This window comes from Phodopus roborovskii, unplaced genomic scaffold, assembly GCF_943737965.1.
Source record: "Phodopus roborovskii unplaced genomic scaffold, PHOROB, whole genome shotgun sequence".
In the NCBI taxonomy this organism is placed as follows: Eukaryota; Metazoa; Chordata; class Mammalia; order Rodentia; family Cricetidae; genus Phodopus; species Phodopus roborovskii.
Window position 1 is genome coordinate 36859788 of NW_026126469.1, and position 14573 is coordinate 36874360.

The 14573-nt window shown below is 37.7% G+C and overlaps 1 pseudogene; it reads right to left on the reverse strand.

The window, feature by feature from the left end:
- Window positions 1-914: 914 nt before the first annotated feature.
- Window positions 915-2192, reverse strand: LOC127226823 (pyruvate kinase PKM-like; annotated as a pseudogene).
- Between the last annotated feature and the right edge of the window lie 12381 nt (window positions 2193-14573).

Sequence of the window (14573 nt, forward strand, 5' to 3'; positions counted from 1 at the left end):
GTATAGAAAAGTCTAATTTGGTGACAGGGGTCTAGTTGTAATTAAGGAGTAGAAAAGAGATGAAAAAAATTTATTTGATTTTAATCCCTGTTATTAATACAAGAAATTTCAGCATTTTTTCTTGGATTTTATAATTTTTTTCTTTTGTGTATGTTGTCCTTTATTATCAGTTTTTTCTAATGTATGCTAGCTTTAAAATAAATAATTTATTTACACAATACACTTCACTTAAAAAGGGATGTTTTCTTCAATATGCTAATTCCAAGCAGCTTAAACTTTAAATTTCAAAACAAAAAATGTATTTGCTTCAGCTGCTGTTTACTGGCATACAAGTGCATACACCAGGCCTACAGATGGCTGAAGCAGTAGGTGAATGGAAAGTGAAGGGTAAAGCATTTGTCTATGGCAACAGCTGAGTGGAGTGCACAAAGGGAAATGCAGAATGCTGAGGCTGTTCATGAAGCAGGTCAGGACCAGGGCCAAAGGGAATCTGCACTGGACCCCAGCTTTGCTGCCGGTCTCCTGATTTCAGGCCATAGCTTCAAGAATTCTCTATGCAACAGTTTCTAGAGGAACAAAGAACATGGAAATATTCCTGTCCTTTTGTGATAAACTCAGATGATTTCCAATTCTGCATCCTCTTTTATAGGTAGCTCAGGTAGTGCCCTCCAGGGGACAGCTGGTCTCTTCTCCATGTTTGAAAGGTACTAATTTTCTCTGCTGTTCCAGGCCACACACTAATGCACAGGGGGCACACTAAAAGCACTGTGATGCATGCTTAAATTGGGGGATGTGGAGTGATGGAAGTGAGACTCCAAGGGTGTCATTACTACTCAGGTACCACAAAGCATGGTGTTGGTGAAGCCAGAGTCAAAGTGTCATACAATGAACACAACTCCACTCTTCATGTAGACTCAGGCCTTCCCAATATTTACAGGCAAGTTCACATGAAGGTCTAAGTTCTCAACTAAGGTATCCTGGACTGCATGTGTACACAACACAAGAAAGATGTTACGGTACACATGTTCCTGGTTAGCTGTCTGGGGATTATGTGTTCCAACAATGGTGAAAGCATGTGGAGAGTTCCTGCTCACCTGGTGGGCACTCCCGCCAGACTTGGTGAGCACAGTAATGGCCTCATTACAGCATTTGAAGGTGGTCTTCAAAGCACTCATGGCATTGGCATCTCTGAGGTCATTGGTAATGAGTAGTAGGTAGCAGAATTCCTCCACTAACATCAAGTAGTAGATGGCAGCTCCAGCCACACAGGCAATCAGGTACTTTGTGCAAACAGCCAGCAGAAGGTAGTCTCTTCTAGCTGTTTATCATGACAGTCTGAATAAATCTGTTTTATCTAGGACTGTACTCTCAGAACGTTATGGCCGATCTTCTTGATCATATTCTCCAGCATGTGTATGGCACAGTTGACAGGTTTTCCAGCTAGACTGCCTCCTCTGATCATTATCTTCTGTGCTAGGAAGAACTTTTCTGCAGAAATCGCAATGTCTAAGTCACCACCAGCCACCATTATCCCTTCACCAGCTTCCAAAATTTCATCAAACATGAGAGCACCTGAAAGGATTTCAGTTTTACTGATGATCTTGCTAGTGGTGCCTTTTTCTCCCAGGACCTGCGTAACTTTGTACACATTTGTCAATTTGCAGATGAAAGACTTTCAAATCCCATGTCTATCTGTATCCTGCTCCATTCTGAATTTCAGATCCTGACATCTTTTTCTGACACAGCAGAAAGGTCCACATCGGCACTGGGAATGTTCTTGTCCTGTTTGTGGCCTCTGTAACTAGGAAGTAAACATTGTTTTCCTTCATCTGCAAGGAAATGAGCCTACCATTCACATAGATCTTGCTGCCCACCTTTTCCACCTTGCAGATATTTGTGTGGTCAAGTCGCTCAACGTTCTCATCGCATTTTTCCATATAGGCGTTGTTCAGAGTAATCTTCAGACAGTCTTCCCTTTTCAGCTCTACCTTTGCAACGCTGCTGCCCTTGATGACCGTGATCTGGATCCCAGGTCCCATTCTGTCCAGAGCCGCTGTAACATGCAGATAGCGAATGGAGTGAGATTCAAAGTGTTCTATGACTGCACGCACATTCTTGGTGGTGTCTGTGTGGGCACTCTTTAGTTCATTGGAGAAGTTCAGATAGGCCACATTAATTTCAGATTTAAACATACACACAACATATCCACAGATGGAAATGCAAGATCAATAGTACCAAATGATGGAGGTATTGTGGGCCTTGATGGGAGGCACATTTATTCCAAGAGGGTGTTAGGTTTAGCTTCGTGGGACTTCTGAGCCCCAGCTTCACAGTGTGGGGTTGGCATCATTACTGAGGTCCCCAGATGGCTCTGGTTCCTGTTGCAATGCCTAATTTGGGCTTCTAAAGGGTCAGAACTGTCACTGCTGTACATATTTCAAATTATTATTTTGAGAAAAATCAGTTTTAAAATGTATTAGACCCTTATTTGTCTTAAAATATGTACATAATGAGTCCTTGCACTTAGTGCATTGCAGGGCTGCTACCGTGAATCTCAAATATTGCATCTGATTGTCTGCAGCTTCAGTGGTCACTGATGGATGACTTCAAGAAGGATAGATGCCTACCCATCACTGTTCATCAGGGACCAGAATAGATACGTGTAATCCATCTGTCTCTATTTACTCGGTGTTGTTTGGTTAGGAATCAATTCTTTCTGATATAGTTTTCTGATTCATAAACTAAAAATTATCACAATTAGCCACATCATAGCAGTTTGAAAGAGCAAACTGATTTATTTGTAAAAATATTTCAAGCATTGTCCAGTTGAAAAACTATATATATTATTTATATGTTTATTATTAATAATCTTATGATGATTATGTCTGCCTTATAAAGTAATATCACTACTAACTTTCTGTAGACCAGTACATCATAGGCATCAATGAAATTCTATATTAAAGGAGACAAAATCTTTTTGAGTAGTTTACAGAGACACATATGCTTGCCTTTATACAGGGAAACATCCAATAGTAGGTTCTGTTATGATTGTCTGTGTTTTACAGAAAAGGAAATTATGTTTGAAAAGAAAGTTTTTGTGGCATGCACATAAAGAAAAGATACAGCAAAACTGTATTTACCGTGCATAAGAATTCAAAACAGCTGTGGTGTCATTTACCCACCCACACAATCATACAAGTGTAGATGTGTGCATATGTTCATGAGCACACGTTATACTTTTAGATTCTAGATCATATTCTGACTCACTGCAGTAGCTGCACTGGGTATTAATACAAAGAATAATTCCAATTAAATGTTACCGAGGTTGCATTTAACCAATCCCCGCACTTTAACTCTCCTAGTTACATCTCCCTTATCTATTCAGTTCCACCACCCAAATATATTGTATTACCCACGTATGACATAAATTTCAGACTTTCACTGTCTGATCTATTACAGGCAAAGTTTCTAAAGTATAATGTGTTAAAATCATTAGCTTTCTGTGTTGTCATTACACTGTCGTTATCAAGATGCCCTTTTGAGATGAAAACTTATTAAAAACAGAGATATGAGAAGCTATGCAATACCAGTACAGTGCAGCTTTATAATAAAAACATAAAATCACAGAGTATCTTGTGTTTATAAAGTGCTAATTCTAGTCATATTAGCAAATTTGTTGGGTCCTAATAAACAGAATGATAAAAGGACATGATGAAGATATTTAAGAGAAGAATGGGAAGTCACAGAACACTTATTTGTCTACCATGCATTAAAATGGCATGTTTCTAGTTATAGAGCATGTATTTATAGAAAAATGCTACATCAAAGTTGTCAGTTATAGCAACTAAGGAGAATAGAAACTTGAGTATAAGTGCTTATAGTTTTTGTTAAATCAGCTGGCTGTCTATAGATATCCATGTTCAACAAGATGAAGTACTTTTATAAAATGTCTCAAAAGAAAACTATAGTCTGTCTAAGAAAAGACTGTTCTAAAACCATATACAGTTGTTATCTCTTGTTAAAAGTGAAACAGCAAACCTTTGAGCCATTTACCATATCACTTTTCTAGACGGCTAGTGTTCCAACAATATTGGGGCATTGAATAAAGCTCTCAGCTCAGCTCCAGTAAAGCTTTGGCTGCTAAACTAAAATAAAACACTCCAATTTTAGGAGCCTCTATTCCTATAAAAATATGATCACCCTTACCATCCTTCTTGCCCCTAGCAAACAGGCTGATTCAATTAAGGAGCGCTGTACTGGCAATCCTTATCCTCTAACATGTAAATATTAAAGATGATGAGTGTTTCATCTGCCCTGCACACATTTATGCAAAATCAATACTCGCAATAGTTTCATGGTTTGTTTCTCCTGTCTAACATACAGGAGAAAATCCTAAAATCCTACTCTTCTGCCATATAAAAAATTAAGAAAAATACTTAAGGGTAGGAATGTACATATAAGACCCCAGGCTGAGAAAAGATTTTGTAATTATCTATGAACTTCCAGAGGATTTTTTTCAATTAAAAATAATTTATCCTGAGAGATAGAAATGTAGATGATATCTCTCTATATTCTCTTTAAGGTAACCTGAGATCCACATCATGTAAAACAATTGTCTAGCAGATGTCCTTTAGTTCAGTCATTATGCTTGAGGGCATATGCTGTACTTCAGAACATACGAAATCAAGTGTAAACTTTTCTTTTAGCTTGTGCTTTTAAAAAAAAGTCAATACTCATTGGAGTGAACATGAAGATTAATGACTTTAGGGAATTTTGGAAATAGAAAAATATAGATCTATTCTAGCCATATGATGCTTAAAAAAAAAACCAGAAGTATTGGTCTTATAATACAAAAGCATGGCTCTGTATATAGCATATCCCTCTATTTCCTTGACACTAGGAGTTTTGACATCAGCTGACAGTATGGAACACAACCTCTGACCTTCTCTGCAGTTCAGAATGTCATACAGCCTGACAATGTTTTGTCACAAAGGCCACAAAAAGGAATTTTCTGCTTTCTAACACAGGACTCCGTAAGGGCATGGAAGTTCCAGTAACCCATGTATAATCTGAGTCCAGAAGTATTGGGGAAAGGTCCCAGAATAATCTAGCCAGAATCTCTCTCAAACTGCAAACTGTAGTCTCTGTACCTCTGAGGGAATACGAAAAAAATCAGGATTCAATATTCATAGTAACAAATTAATAATTCACCTATCTCCACTGTTTTCTCCTCCAATCTGTCTCTTTGCGTTCTCTAGATCCTTAAGGAACCTAGGCCCTTGTTTCAGGATCCTTTAAAGGAAAGCTAAGGATTTTTTAAAATGTTTTTAACTGAAATAGAATTACATCACTTCCCTCTTCCTTTTCCTCTTCGAGTTCCTCCAGGTAACTCATTCTCAATCCCTTCTATGTCCAGTTGAATTGATACCATCTTCTTTTCAATTATATTTGTTACCTATGTATGTTTGCACATAAGGAGATAGTTAAATAGATAATTGAGAGAGTGAGATAAACAGAAAGATGATGATTGATAGACAGATGTGTGGCTCAGGGAATATTAAAGAAGTCAGGGCAAATTGATTTTAAGACCAAGAATGCCAGAAGTCTGCTGTAAAACACTCTCTTCTAGAAATTGTTAAACAAACAACACCATAACAATGATAATAGCAACAGAGATGTTAAAACAGAAGTGTGATAAATTTCACTATGTGTTTGCTTCTTTTTACCCACTGCAGACACTCACACAGTATAGGAGAACCACAATCTAGGTCTTTTTGATATTATATTTCTTCAGTCCAAAAGTATTACTATTTATAAACTTATTAGAACAATTTCCTTGTTTTTAATGTTTAGTGTTTTTAATGAAAATTCAGTAGCCATTTAGACTTCTCCAGCACTCAAGGGACGTTGGCATTACTGAATGTCAATCAGATGATTGCTCTTCATTTATGTGGATATGGGGTGCTAATTATCTCAGCATACCTGAGAGAAGACATAGCTTGCAAGGCACAGCATTAATCCCAATGAAAGCCAGACAAGACTTTGACGTGTGCGTGTCACAGAATAGCATGGGCCTCTTCAGTGTGATACCCTGACTCATGTGATGTTTGACACTTGGCTTAGATGGGTTCAACTGTATGAGGACCTGGGCTAAGCAGAAAAGTCAAATTAAATGGAATTCTAAGCAAGCAGTCTAAAAATGTCAAAACAGCTAGTTGAATTCATACCTGAATGGTATCTAGACATGCTAACTTCTTTCTTTTTTCTTTTTTTAATTTAAATTTGAAACAAGCTTGTTTTACCTGTCAATCCCAGTTCCCTCTCACTTTCCTCCTCCCCTGTCCTTCCCCAACCAAGATCTCATCTTCTTTCTGCCTCCCTAGAAAATGAGGCCTTCCATGGAGAATCCTCAAAGACTGTCATATCATTTGGAACAGGGACCGGGCCCTCCCCCAAGTGTCTAGGATGAGAGACTATCCTTCTATGAAGAATGGGCTCCCAAAGTCCATTTGTAAATTAGGGATGAAGAAGCCCCATATATTGCCCAGTCTTCCTAACACCCACATTCATGGAGTCTGGATCAGTCCTAGGCTGGTTTCCTACCTATCAGACTGGTGTCGATGAGCTATTCCTTGTTCAGGTCAGCTGTATCTCTGGGTTTCTCCAGCATGGTCTTGACTCCTTTGCTCATCACTCTTCCTCTCTTTACCTGTGGGTGTCTGCTTCTGCTCCCAAGAGCTACTGGATAAAGACTCTAGGATGGCATATAAGGTAGTTATCAATCTCATTATCAGGGAAGGGCATTTAAGGTAGTATCTTTACTATTGCTTAGTTTGTTAGTAGGTGTCATTTTTGTAGATCTCTGGACATTTCCATAGTGCCAGATTTCACTTTAAACCTCTATTGTGCTATCTCTTTTCTTGTTCTCCTCTATTCTTTCCCTGACTCAATCTTCCTGTTCCTTCATGCTCTGCTCTCCTCTTCTATCTTTCTCTTTATCCTAATTCCCACTCCCTTCCTCCCATGCTCTAATTTGCTTGGGATATCTTCTCTCTTTCCCCTTCTAAGAGGAACAAGGTATAACTCTGTTAGGGTCCTCCTTATTCCCTAGCTTTTCTGGCAGTGTGGACTGTAGACTGGTAATTCTTTGTTCTATGTCTAAAATCTATATATGAGTGGGTACATACCATTTTTGTGTTTTTGTAACTGGGTTACCTCACTCAGGATGGTTTCTTCTAGTTTCATCCATTTGCCCGTGAATTTTAAGATTTCTTCAGGTTTTTTGTTTGTTTGTTTGTTTGTTTGTTTTTGTTTTTTCCCCTGCTGAGTAGTATTCCATTATATAAATGTACCATCTTTTCTCCATCCATTTTTCAGTTGAGGGCCATTTAAGTTGCTTCCAGGTTCTGGCTATTACAAATAATGCTGCTAAGAACATAGTTGATCAGATGTCCTTGTTGGGATGAATGTTCAACTTTTGGGTGTATTCCTAAGAATGAAATTGCTGGATCTTGTTGTAGACTGATTCCCATTTTCCTGAAAAAAAAATAGCCATACTGTTTCCCAAAGCAGCTGTACAAATTTGTACTCCCACCAGCAGCAGAGGAGTGTTCCACTTTCTCCACATCCTCTCTGGCATAAACTATCTTTAGTGTTGCTTATTTTATCCATTCTGACAGGAATAAGATCATATCTCAGAATTGTTTTTATTTGCATTTCCCTGATGGTTAAGGATGCTGAACAATTTCTTAAGTGTCTTTCAGCCATTTTAGATTCCTCTATTGAGAATTCTCTTTAGTTATGCACCATACTTTTTAATTGGATTACTTGGTGTTTTGGTATCTAACTTCTTCAGTTCTTTGTATATTTTGGAAATCAGCCCTCTGTTAGATGTGGGGTTGGTGAATAACTTTTCCCATTCTGTGGGCTGCTGTTTTGTCTTTTTGACTGTGTCCTCCTTTGCCTTATAGAAGCTTCTTAGTTTCAGGGGGTCTCATTTATTAATTGTTGATCTCAGTGTCTGTGCTACTGGTGTTTGGTTCAGTAATCAGTATCCTGTACCAATTTGTTCAAGGGTATCTGCAACTTTCTCGCCTAAGAAGTTCAGTGTGGCTGGACTTGTGTTGAAGTCTTTGATCCATTTGGAGTTAAGTTTTATGCATGATGATAGATATGGATCTCTTTGCAGTTTTCAAAAACATCTATGTTTTGCCACCAACATTTGTTTGAAGATGCTTTCTTTTTTCCATTGTATAATTTTAGCTTTTTGTCAAAAATCAGGTATGTGTAGATGTGTGGGTTAATATCAAGGTTTTCAATTTGATTACATTGGTCTATTTGTCTATTTTTGGTCCAATACCAAGCTGTTTTGAGGATTATAGCTCTATATCAACCTTCAAGCCTTGCACTGTTTGAATTGTTTCTTGCAATTTTTGGTTTGTCTTTTCCTCCATTTCTTGAATATTTTTTCTTCCATTTCTTTAAGGAATTTTCTCATTAACTCTTTGAGGGTCTCTATCATTGTCATAAAGTTGTTTTAGGGCAGCTCTCTTCTGCTTCATCTGTGTTGGGATGTTCAGTTCTTGCTGGTGTGGAATCCCTAGAATCTGGCGGAGTCATATCGGTCTTTCTGGTTTTTGCTGTGTTCTTATTCTGTCATCTACCATCCCTTTTTCCAGTGTGTCTCTCCTTCTCCAGGTGTGTATGGGACCAAGCTTCTCTTCTGGTGGGTGCAAGCAGGTCTAGTACTCCAAAGGCTACCTTCTTCAAGTGGGCAGAGACAAGACTAGGAATCTGGTTCAGCTGGTCTGCTGGGACTGGTTACCCTGTGAGCAGTCTCCAGTCCTAGAGAGGCTCTGAGATTGGCATGGAAAGGCAAGCTCCTCATCTAGGTGGAGACAGATTAGGATGCTCTCAGACTTGGGATAGGCCAGTCTGCCTGCATGCTATCTTCTTTAAATATCACATTCTTCTAGGAACTTTAGAGTTACAAAATTTCCATTAAATAGTTTACAAGATTTCCGTTAAATTCTATAGACTAATATTGGTAATGCATCCTTTTCTCTTTTATCAATTCTGCCAATTCATAGAGGTCTTGTCTCCTTCTATAATTTTTAATTTTTCTTCAGTTCCCTAAATTTTCATTTTAAAGGTGTTTTACTTCCTCAGTTATTTTAGTGCCTAATTATTTTTTCCAGGCTATTTTGGGGCACATGATCTATATTACTGATTTCTCCTTCAGTGCATTCATTTAAGCATAAAGAAAGTACTGGGTTTTCTATTTTTGTGAAATTGTTTATTACTTCTAGGAGTTTTCTTGTTGAGTCTTTAGATCTTATAGTAATAGTATTATTTCATCTGTAAATAAGGATACTTGAAATTCTCCATTTCCCTATATCTTCTTGATATCCTTTCTCTTATGTTAGTGCTTTAGCTAAGGATTAAAAAATTGTCTTACATTTGGCATATATCACAGTAGATGCATAATGATAAATTCAATAAACTGGAAATCTTTGTCTCATTCCTGATTTTATTAAAAATGTTTTCAGTTTTGCTCCATTTGTACATTTTAGTCACAGTTGTGTGATACGTCTTTTTGTTAGGGTAAAATATGTTCAGTCTACTTTTAGTTACCTCAGTGTATTTATCATGAAGGGATTTTGGACTTTCTCAGAGGCCCTTTCTTTATCTATTGAGATAATTGTGTACTTTCTGCTACAACATCCCATGGTAGAATGTGCCATATAAAGACTATGAAAACCATCAGTCACCAACAACTGAAAGTTCAATAAGAAATGCACTCAGAATTCTAATGATACTTTCAAGATTCTCTGGGAAGATTAGATACAACTGCTTTTAATTTGATTTATCAAAAGCAAGATGCAGTTTTATTTCATACATGATTCTGACAAGGAAGAAAGGTAGTGTTTTATAAAAGTATTACTAATCAGTCATTGTGCTATGGTATTTGAAATGTCAGTTCACAGACCCTATCAAAGATGAATTATCATTGCAATCTTCAAAGTGGAGAAATTATCTTGGTATCTGCAACAAAGCTTCCACTATCTTGAAAATGTGAAGAGTTCTTTCGAGTTATAAAATATCAAGCTATACACAAGAAAGAAAGCAACAGATACCTTGCTATCAGTCAGAGCAAGATGAAACGCATTGTCTGCTCTAATCTAAACCAAGTATCTTTACTCCCATATTATTTATCTGTACCAGGAACTACAGTGCATTATTATACAATTCTGCTATTGATGCCAACCTGAAACAGCTCTTGTCCTCCTGGGAATTCAGGAGAAAGAGGCAGAAGGGAAGAAAGAGTTAAATGTCACCCTTCAAAAGCAAAGAAGTCATTTGAAGTGATCCTCTAAGGGTTCCTTACCAGTAAGCACTTAAGGGGAGTACTTAGAAATTATTGTGATCTGAGGCAGGATTAAGAAGACAAGTAAATGAATGTATATTGTAGTGGGATTTGTAGGAAGACTACAGCTTTGCAGTACCCAGAAACAAGTTGTTCCCTGAAACTCATGATCTTGAACCTTAAAACGTACTAGCACACATGAAGGTTCAGACCAGATGCCTTGTTTATCATGTGGTTGAGGAAATGATGCACCATAGTACCTCAACCTTAACTGCACTGGCTTTGGAGCTGGTAATGCTTTATTGTGGAAAGAAGAAAATCAAACACTTTGGGAGCAACTTTACCCCTACTAACTAATTGTCAGCAGCATAACCTAGTTGCAAAAAACAAAAAGGTCTCCAAATACTGTCAAATGTCCCACAGAAAAATAGAGACAAAGGCAACTCTGAGGGAGAAACTTGGCTTTAAATGGATCATAGGATATAAACCTTGAAATGTCATGGTAAAATTTTCACTTCATGGAGATTCACTATTTAGCATCATATTTACATGCAAGAATTGCTAAAACTAGTTCACTAAACTGGTTTTACAAGTTGTACAATCTTCTACTAGTAACTTAATTTTATGATATTTTAATCCACAACATAAGATTTTTTAGAAATCATAAAAATTTCATAGAGATAAAGTGAAACATAAGATATAGGAAAAATTTCAAACAATAGTTTATAGAAGGTACTATGTGAATGCCTAAATAATACAAAATATTTAGAATGGCAAATGAAAAAGGTATAAGGGCAGACCATAAGTGAAGGTGTTTATAGAACTTGGTTTTGTCTTGGGAGTTTTCTCAGTGCTTTGAATAATGGAGTCATTCTGTCTCTATTCAATTTACATGAAATTCTAAATGTATTTTCATAGTAAGCTGATCGAAAAGTATGCATCTAATAAATTGAAAAGCAATAGCTCTATCCACTGGTTGCAAAATTAAACAATGGCTATCTTAGGAGTCTGAGTTTTCTTTTGTCATGACAAATTTTGAAGACAAAAAAGGTCATGTGGAAGACCTATGAACATGTGCATAGGTGTGTTTATGTACATGTTATGAGTGCATACCTGCATGCCCATGCATAGGGAATGCAGAAGGCAACATTGGGTGTCTTCCTCTATCAATCTACCTTAGTTTGTGAGACAGGATCCCTCACCGGGCTTAAATCCCATTGACTCACAAGACTCTGGCCAGCAAGTTTTAGGGATCTCCATGTCTCCACCTCTCCGTGCTGAGATTGCTGATGCGTGTTACTATTTCTAGCTTTTCAGGGATGTTGAATATGAACTCAGATCCTCATGTTTACACTGCAGACACTGTATGGCAAGGACTAAGTCACCTTTCTAGCCCCATAAGAACATTTCTGTAAGCAGCAGCAAGGATACAGAATTTGCATTCTACAACTATAAGATGTTAAATTATACCAATAATTTGATTTAGCTTAGAAATTAATCCTCTTCCTAGCCACTACATAAGAGACTAGCTCAGGTAACAGTGCATTCTGGCCTTGTAAGACCAAAGGCAGATAAACTAGCTAAGCTTACTCATGACCTCCAGAACAGCTAGATAACAAATTGATGCAGTTTTAAGCTGACATGTTTGTGGCCATTAGTTATGCAGCACTAAAAACTAATACAATTCTTTTAGCAGCTGATGAATGTTCATCTTAACTAGGATTCGGTAAGAAATGTTATCTGAAATCATACCCACTTTTTTTGCACATCCATTCTATAATGAATATGTATAATGCGATATCCATTAGAATGACTTCAGAAACAATTACAGGAACCACAAGCAACACCATGGATAAATTTCATACACATCATGGTAAAAGGGAAGGAGGAGAAAGAGAGCCAAAAAATAATACATATCAGACCATTCCATTTATAGAGCACTAAGAAGCATGAAGATTAAGTTGTGATGTTTGTGGAATATATATAAGGACATAGGGCAAAAAAGAATGCACAGGAAAAACAACAAAATCATTAGCAATAGATTCATGACAAGGTTGCCTTTGGGAGAGTAAGTGAACAGTGATTGAAAGGAGAGTATATGGAGGCAGCAGCATCTTTGGTAGTGGAAGAATGTTTGATCAAGACCTAGATAGTGATTACTGTCTAAGGTTAACCTAATAACGTATCACTAAGAGTAACACTCACTTTATGTCAGTTTCATGATTAAATGCACTAAAGCCAGTAAAGGGCATAAAACTGTGTCCATTCCATTCTATATGAGTCCGTGTACAAAGAAGCTCATGGAAGCATTAAGGTGGAAAGAGAGTGGGAAGTACCTTGCAACAATGACTGTTGTGAGCACAGAGGGCATCTCCTTCTCTGGACACATGTGCTTTGGTGGCACATCTGGGAGAAGTATATGGAAAGCTCTGCTTGCCTAAAACCCCTTGTCATTCCTTTTTTTTTTTCTTTTTTTTTTTATGCATATAGAGTATTTTTTATTTAATTTTATATAACAAAGTCCAATTAAATGAAAACAAACATTTATACACAATATTTGGGAATTTGGGCGTCGTTCTTTCCAAACTACTTCCTGCTGGTAAGGGGCGCTGTCTTGGGGGATTCGAAGAAGATTCAGATATCCTAGCTGTAGTCTGTAGGGCTGTTTTGTCCAGCTGTTTGGAATGTAGGATCAGCTTGTACTCTGTTTCAGGCGGTCTGGTGTGATCAAACCACATTAGTCTGGAAGGAATCCACATCTTTTCATTTTCTGTGGAAACAAAAATAGAAATACTTTTCCCCAGTAACTTGTTCTTCAACTTAAATTTTGGAGTCAAAGCGTTTTTTTTTTTTTTTTTCTTTATTTATTTTTTTCTTATTTTACATATTGATCCCAGTTCCCTCTCCCTCCCTCACTCCCTCCCATGCCCCCCCCAACCACCCTCGCATCCCTTTCCCCTGAATTTCTGAAATGGGCTATTTTCACTTGCCCTGCCTCTCTGGGTGTATGCTTAAGAAGAATCACCATTGCTTGAACATGGGTATGAGTTATTTCTGAACCAGCTCCTGACTGCTCTGATTCACCATTTTAGCCATTTTCTTGAATCATTTCATTTGCTTCTGCTCTTTGCTTCTTCTCAAAAGGCAGCAGAGATGTTGCTAAGGAGGCTTGGACTAATGCACCCAGCACTGTTACTGCACTAATGCGCTGCTCTTACACTAATGTGATGGGGCAGAAGCAATAATAAAGATGAACAGCTGATTGCTCTTCCTTCCCCATCCTGGCCAACACAAAACAATTCTTCTCTGTTACATATGTCTATCAAGTTGCCCTTAAAAATACATAAAATTTGAACTGTGTCCCGTTAATAAAATTCGCAGGGTCTTTGCTATTTGGCAGGAAGGAGGCTGGCTGTCCATTAACCCTGGTATCCAAAGCTGCTATTCAACTTGAAAGAGTAAGAGCATAGCATAGACCATTCCTTCTCATTATGACCCAAAAGTGAAAATATCCTTACTAAAATAAATACTGTGTTGTCTTAGCCCTCCACTTTCTGCCTCTGTATCTGTTTCTCTCTCACACTCTCTCTCTCTTTCTCTCTTTCTCTCTCTCTCTCTCTCTCTCTCTCTCTCTCTCTCTCTCTCTCTCTCTGTGCATGCATGACGACAGCACACACATACACACTCACACACATATACATGCATGTGAAGAACAGAAATTTAAGCCAAGCATCTTTCCTTTATTGCAGCATTCCTTTACATTTTGAGGTGTGCACCCAGTTAACTTGACTCAAATGGACTGCACTAGATTATTTGAATGAAAAGTTTCAGAGATCTTTCTGCCATTGGCTTCTATATTCTGCCATAGCACTGAGGTAACAGCCACATGCCATTATGCCCAGCTTCCTATGATATACATTTCTTTCTAAGAATATTCAAGAATAAGATATATGAGTAAGATTACAATCCAGTGAAGTCTTTACATTAGAATTCAATCTTAACACCTTCACCAAATCAACCCATAGCTTTCTACAAATCCTGCCCCTTATCTGCTAATCCATCCTCCCAAAAAAAACCTTGTATGAAGTCCTCTGATTTTGTTCATACAATTCTGTTCTATATTGTTTGATCTGTCCCCATACAAACTTGCATCAAATCAGAATCTCTCTCCTTTCAATCCATGATGGCTGATACTTGCTGACTGATA